The 7,059-nt window shown below is 43.3% G+C and overlaps 1 pseudogene; it reads left to right on the top strand.

Moving 5' to 3' along the window:
• The first annotated feature begins 3,647 nt into the window (after positions 1 to 3,647).
• Positions 3,648 to 3,735, top strand: U3l9 (small nucleolar RNA U3 like 9; annotated as a pseudogene).
• The last annotated feature ends 3,324 nt before the right edge of the window (positions 3,736 to 7,059 follow it).

The raw sequence follows: 7,059 nt of genomic DNA, 5'->3' as shown, positions 1-7,059 counted from the left end.
GACGTCGGCTCGCGCGTGCGCAGTGGCTGCACTCCGGCCGGGCCAGTCTGGGCAAGCGGGGCCGCGCGGAGGGGTTTGTGGGAAATGTGCAGCGAGAGGCTTTGGTTGTAGTAAAAGAAGGGGGCTTCGGCCCACCGCCATCTTTACCGAGCCTCTGCTGAAAACGAGAGTGCTTGCTGCCTTCTCTTTTTCTTAAAGCCTAGACTTCCCAAGATGAGTTTCACTGCTCATACACTGGAATCTTTGGAAGTTTTGTTCTGGTTATGCGTTTTCTTTTGCAAGTTTTAGCGTGGAAAATTTCTGTATTTTTTGTTTCCATACCTTCCCCTGGGAGATTCTCTCCCCCTCCAGCTTTCTTAAACAGTGTCTCTTCCCTTAACCCTCTGCATCTGGTTTTGTTTTTCTTATAAGCCTCTTCTCAGAAGTGAATCCGTTACTCTTAAACTGAGAAGTTTGGATAAACGGCCCCAAGATAAAATCAAGAAAGTTAATCTCAATTCTAAAGCAACAATTGGGGGGTGGGGTGATACTGATTAGCTACATTTCCCATAGTAAATTATTAACTCAATGCTGACTAGAAGATCTATACATAAATCAGTATTGTACCGGATGTGGCCCAGGTGCTAGTACACTGAGCATGCACATCAAGAAAGTTTTCTGAATTTTTTTTTCTCCCAGTGATCAAAGAATACAACGCACAATTCATTTTCGCGTTTGCTGTGCTTTATATAAAGCCAAAGACGTGTTTTGGAGAGCCAGGTATGGTGAAATGGGAGGGGTGTCTCGGCGGGCACACGTTGAGGCATCCCTTTTCCCTGAAGTACAGCCATACAACGGGTATAGTGTAGAATAGTTTATTTAGGGCATGGGAAGGGGAGTAGAGAAGGGAGTAGAGGCAGAGAAGGACATAGAGAGAGGGAGAAAGAGAAAAGGCCAGGAACACGTGGAGAGAGGCGGGGGCGGGGGGGAAAGGAGAGAGAGGGAGAAAGGGGTCAGGGAGAGAAGAGTCAGAGAGAGAGAAGGGGCCAAACTGCCTTGCTAACCTGGCTGTTGCCAGGTAACTGTTGGGCGGAGCCTAGGAGGAATGCTAACATTGTTTAAGGTAGTAGTACATCTTTGTGTTTGATCTTGTTTCAGGAACCCGAAAGAAAAGAATATAGAGATTTTGCTTTCAAGAAAAAGCAAGCGCTGGCTTTTGGCACTCTGACAAGCCATTTCCCCTGTGAATTGACTTAACCTGTTTTTCAGGAAATCCAGTTTTTGTTAGGGAGTGTTGACTCACTTCTGTGGGAGAAAAGCAGGGACTCTTTGAGCATTTTAGTAAATGAACATTCTTACATGTTTACTATGTTCTTAGACTACTTGGTGTAAATTTAAATTGATGTATATTTATAAATAACTATTCGTGAACATAGCTAAGGTTTAGAACATTACTAATATGATTGTCTCATTTTTCATTTCATCAACTTGCTAAATATATTTCCAATTTTTATTATTTTTTTATTTAGTGATTGCTGCTTATATATTTCCTTCCAATATGTCTATCTAAACAATATCATACAGCAAAAATTTGCTCACTGATCCATCTCCCTAACTCTAACTTAAAAAAAAAACAAACCCATGATTACTAGAGAAATGCAGTTAAAAACCACATTAGGATGGCTATTCTAAAGCAAACAGCAAACAATAAATGTTGGTGAGACAGCACAAATTTGAATCATTTTGTATTCTTGATGGGATCATAAATTGTGTATTTATCATAGGAAACATTTGGTAGTTTCTCACAAAACTAAATATATCGGGACTGGAGAGATTGCCCAGTGGTTAAGAGCACTATCTACTCCTCTTAGGACCTGAGTTCAATTCCCAGCAACCACAAGGACAGTCATATAGTTCCAGTCCTGGTATCTGTCGCCCTCACCAGGTACAAACATGGTAAGGACAAAACACCCAACATAAAATTAATTAAAAATTAATTAATTAAAAAATCCGAGATAGGGGTTGGGGATTTAGAGCGCTTGCCTAGCAAGCGCAAGGCCCTGGGTTCAGTCCTCAGCTCAAAAAAAAAAAAAAAAAATCCAAGATAAACCTACCATCTTATCTATCTATATATACACTGTATATATGTATATCTGTATATATACACACAGAGAAACAATTTGAAACCAGGATCTTAAGCCATTCTACAATTATGTTCATAATATCATTCTCACAAAAGCAAAGAGAAATAAACAATCCAACTGTGTAGAGGTAAATATTAAAAAAAAAAATTACACCAACCCACACTACTGCTGGCACCGTGGGCCACATGGCATCTGTGGGGTATTTTCATCTCAATCAGCAAAGCATTTCAAACTCCAAATCTCCATCCTACACTGCTGCTGGCTATTCTCTGGCCCCAGCAGCAGCCACCCTCTTGCAACTCTGCTGTGAACTCTGTTCACAGTCCCAGCATCTGCCCCCTGTGGTTACAGTCACAACTCCAAGTGACCTGTAAAAATCAAAACTCAATAAGCTTGTAATATATCAATCAGATTTCTATCAGTAAATTCTCACTCCACAAAGCATCCACACAATAAACTCAGAGCCAATTAATATTGATTAAAAACTGTCCACCTAGATAAAACAAATTGTCTTATAAAAATCCATCCCTTATGAAATATTCATAGCTACCTGTGGCCCTTTAAGGTCACACAGGTCTGGGTCATCTTTCTCCTCCTCCAATTTGGTTCTTCTTTCTCTTCTCCCTCTCCTCTCTCCAAAACTCTGTGCCCACCCTACTTTTTCACTGCCCAACCACAGGCCTTGCCTTATCTTGTGCCTGCCCTCACCTGCATACAGACAAAAATCTACACAACTGTTCCATGACTATAACTATGAATGTGATAAATGCATATCATGGAATAACATTCAACCTTCAGAAAAAAGGAATCTGATCATGGGCCCCGATGTAGGTGATTTCTGAGGACATAATGTAAGTAAGATAAGCCAGTTGACAAAGAGAAAACAGGTTCACTTGTATTTGTACACAGAGCTGCCTTAGTAAAGAACCACAAAATAGATGGTTTAAATCCCCCCCTTTTTTAAAAGTTAGATCAAGATGTTGGTTGGTTTATTTCGGTTTCCTCAAAACCCTTTTCCTTGGATATAGATGGCTACCTCCTCACTGTACCTCACATGATCTTTTCACTACATGCACATCAAGATTCTTTAGCATATTGAAGCTTCTTTGTTGTTTAAGGATCCCAATCAGGGGGTTGGGGATTTAGCTCAGTGGTAGAGCGCTTGCCTAGCAAGTGCAAGGCCCTGGGTTCGGTCCCCCGCTCCGAAAAAAAGAAAAAAGAAAAAAAAAAGGATCCCAGTCAGCTTGGACTGTAGCTCACCTTGTATGACTTTTATAGTCGTCCTGGCTATCAGCAGTTAGAAATAACAGAAGTAGCTGTTGTGTAGCAATTTCCTCAGAAATAAAACATCCCATCTTGGAAGGATGCTCCTCAAGATGCAGGATATAAAACATTCCATCCTTTAGGAAACCTCCTTAAGCTCAGGAAGCTCAGGACATACAACTGGTTATCTTCAGGAAGTGTCTGAAACTGATTAGATTCACTAGGCTCCTCCCTTCCCCCAAACATATAAAAGCTATAGAGAATACTACACTTTCAGGGGTCATTTCTATAGTTTGTTACTAGAGAAGTTTCTCTGACTGTGTAAAAGCTGTAGAGACAATGTGGTGGTTTGAGTAAGAATAGCCCCAATAGGCTCATATGTTTGAATGCTTCATCATCAGAGAGTGGCACTACCTGAAGAGTTAGGAGGTCTGACGTTATTGGAGTAGATGTGACCTTGATGAAGGAAGAGTGTCACTGGGAGTGGGCTTTGAGGTTTCAAAAGCCCATAACTGGCCTGGTGTCCTCTTTTCCATCTTCCTGTGGATCCAGATGTAGAGTGATTCTTTAGCACGTCTGCCTGCATGCTGTCATGCTGTCCACCATGATGAAAATGGACCAAACCTCTGAAACTGTAAGCCAGTGCCAATTAAATGCTTTCTTTGATAATAGTTGCCATGGTCATGGTGTCTCTTCCCAACAATAGAACGCTGACAAGACAGACATGTTGCCTGGGAGAGTCTCAGGCCACTGGGGTTGTCTGAAAGATACTTTCCAACCAGTTGAGCAGCCTGAACGTTGTATAGTGAGCTTCAGACCTCTGGCTTTCATGAGCTGTCACCCATACTTGGGTGGGATTTTGGTGAAGTAACCATCTTTGATTTGTTTCTTCTCCAGTAAATAACCTCAAACCCACATTCCTATGAGTAACTCTTCCTCGTTGGCTTGCCAAGTTTGGTTTTGGTAGGACCCTTATTTTGGTCTGTGTGTTCACATCTTTCTGCGAATGACATCACACCATAGTAGTTCCATTGGTAAGTGTGTTTGTCCAGCATGCATGGAGCCCTGCGCTCAAAGTCTAGCACTAAATAATTAAAGTGTGACATTATCTGGCTAACATCAAATAAGGAATGCAGAGGTTGGGGTTGGGGATTTAGCTCGGTGGTAGAGCGCTTGCCTAGGAAGCACAAGGTCCTGGGTTCGGTCCCAGCTCCAAAAAAAGAACCAAAAAAAAAAATGCAGAGGTTCAAGGTTTTCTGTAACTCCACCACAAGTTGGGTGCTAGCCTCAATGCACCCTGTGACATCTAAAAAACAACAAAGAAATAACTTTATCTCCTTAAAGGCCTTTCTTCAAATATAGTCACATTCTGGAGCACCAGAGGTGAGGGTTTCAGCATAGATGAAACATTGTTGGGGTGTACTCTGTGAAGGTTGTCTCTGTATAGTCAATTGTTGATTGCCACACCTTCGAGAGCTGAGTACTGGCTGGATTTTGGTATTGATATCCTATGGATTGTCACCTGCCTCAGTATTTTGTAAACACTCTTCTTCCTTTACCTGTTTATTGACCTTTATTGACTTAATAAAGATCTGACAGCCGACAGCTAGGCAGGGAAGGGAAGGCAGGACTTCTAGGCTGAGAGAAGGTCTCTGGAGGAAGAATCAAGGAGCCGGTATTTTGCCAGCAGATACGAAGGCGGTCAAATGTACCAGGACTGAGAGACAGTGTGGGTGGTGGGCTAGGATAGTAAAATTAAGTTAGCTGAGCTAGTTGGGAGGTAGCCCAAGCTAAAGACCTAGGCTTTTTATAAATATTAATAAGTCATAAGTCTGTGCGTCATTACTTAATGGATGGCGGGTTCAGAAAGTCCTGTTACAGAGTGTGATTCATAGCGTAAGATTATGAAGTATCCAAATTGACAGAATAATTGTTAGGCACTAGGGAAGGATTGAAATGGGAATATTTAATGGTCATGGAGTGTTTTACTTAGGTTTCCTATTGCTTTGACAACATACCATGACCAAAAAGCAAGCTGGGGAGGAAAGGGTTTATTCAGCTTATACTTCCCACAGTGCTGCTCAATCACAAAAGGAAGTCAGGTCAGGAACTCAAACAGGGCAGACTCCTGAAGGCAGGAGCTGTTGTAGAGGCCATATTGGGGTGATACTTACTGACTTGCTTTACCTGGCTTGCTCAGCTTGCTTTCCTATAGAACCCAGGGCCACCAGCCCAGGGATGGCACCACCCAAAATAGGCTGGGCCCTTCCCCATTGGTCACTAGTTGAGAAAACGCCTTACAACTGGATCTTATGGAGGCATTTCCTCAACTGAGGCTTCTTCCTTCCTCGCTCATGATTCTAGCTTGTGTTAAGTTGGTACACAAAACAAGCTAGTGCATAAGGGTTTCAATTTTAAAAGATGGAAAGTTTCTGGAGATCAACAGATTGCATAACGATACTATTAAAGTATGTTATATAATTTGGTGAAGATGGGACAATAAAGTTGAATACATCAGTCTATTTATAATACATATACCCTAGTGTGAGGCTCTGATTTTGATCCCTAGAAGAGGAAGGGTATGGGGGAGGTAGGAAGGGAGAGGAGTGGGGGGAGGAGAAAGAGAAAGACAGAGAATGAGAATATATTAAAGATTTGGTACTTCATTCTAGGCCCGCGTCTGCTCCTTGGGTTGGCAGAATGCAGGCCGCCACCAGGGCAGGTGCTGGGCTGTAGAGAAGCTCAGAGACTCTGGGGGTGTCTTTGGTGTGGAAAAGCTGGAACTGGTTTGGGGGTCCCTGGGCCCGTGACAAAGTTGGACCATGGGGTTCTCAGACTCTTGGACATCCAGGCACCTCTAGGAGTCTCAGAAGAGCAGAGAATGGAGTCTGGGGCCTGTGGGCTGGGGACAGCATCTAGCCAGGGCCCTGGGGAAAAGGGGAACTCAGGCTTGTCCCACAGGGATGACTGTCCTTAGCTTGGCAGGGGCAGGCTTGGTGGTGGTCCGTGGCTGGAAATACAGAGAGGCCTTCTTTGGGAGATTAGGCTGTGGCTCTGTAAGTGAACACCTTCTTCATGACTCTGCACAGTGGATCTTGGTGAAAAGAGGCAGTCCATGGTTCTAAACAGTTTATTGTCATGGCAGAAAGTGCATGTGTAAGACCATGCCCCACTTCTCAGGGTGGGTCCGAGGTTAAATACCTTTTGCAGGGAGGAATGTCTGGGAAGGGAAGCATATTGGCTGAGCCATCTGGGCCTTTAGCATGGAGAATTCTGTTTTGAGCCTACAGGACCATAGGACACGTTTCCTTTATGTGAGAAGCAAGGCACATGTTCCAAGTCAGGAGTCTGGCAGGGCCAGGAGTCACCTCAGCCTCAGGTGTGTGCCCACGGAGTCTCCAGGTATCGACTTGCTCTATCTTACCAAACTTCCTGGCAAGGTTTTACATCCCACGCTTCATAAACATTGATTCCTTGAAGCTTACAGTTCTGGACAGTAGGAAGTCTCAGACGAGGATACTGGGAGACATGGTGTCTATCCTGTGAGGTCTGTTCTCTATTTCTGTCATGTCATCTTGTTATGTAATCTAGAGAGGAGCAATACCAAGCTACAATAAGCTCATTAGAAAGAAGGGTTGCAAGGCCATCTCAGCCTCTATGAACAAAGATGTGG

This window comes from Rattus norvegicus, chromosome 1 (genome assembly GCF_021556685.1).
Source record: "Rattus norvegicus strain SHRSP/BbbUtx chromosome 1, alternate assembly SHRSP_T2T, whole genome shotgun sequence".
NCBI lineage: Eukaryota > Metazoa > Chordata > Mammalia > Rodentia > Muridae > Rattus > Rattus norvegicus.
This window is presented reverse-complemented; position numbering and strand designations above follow the sequence as displayed.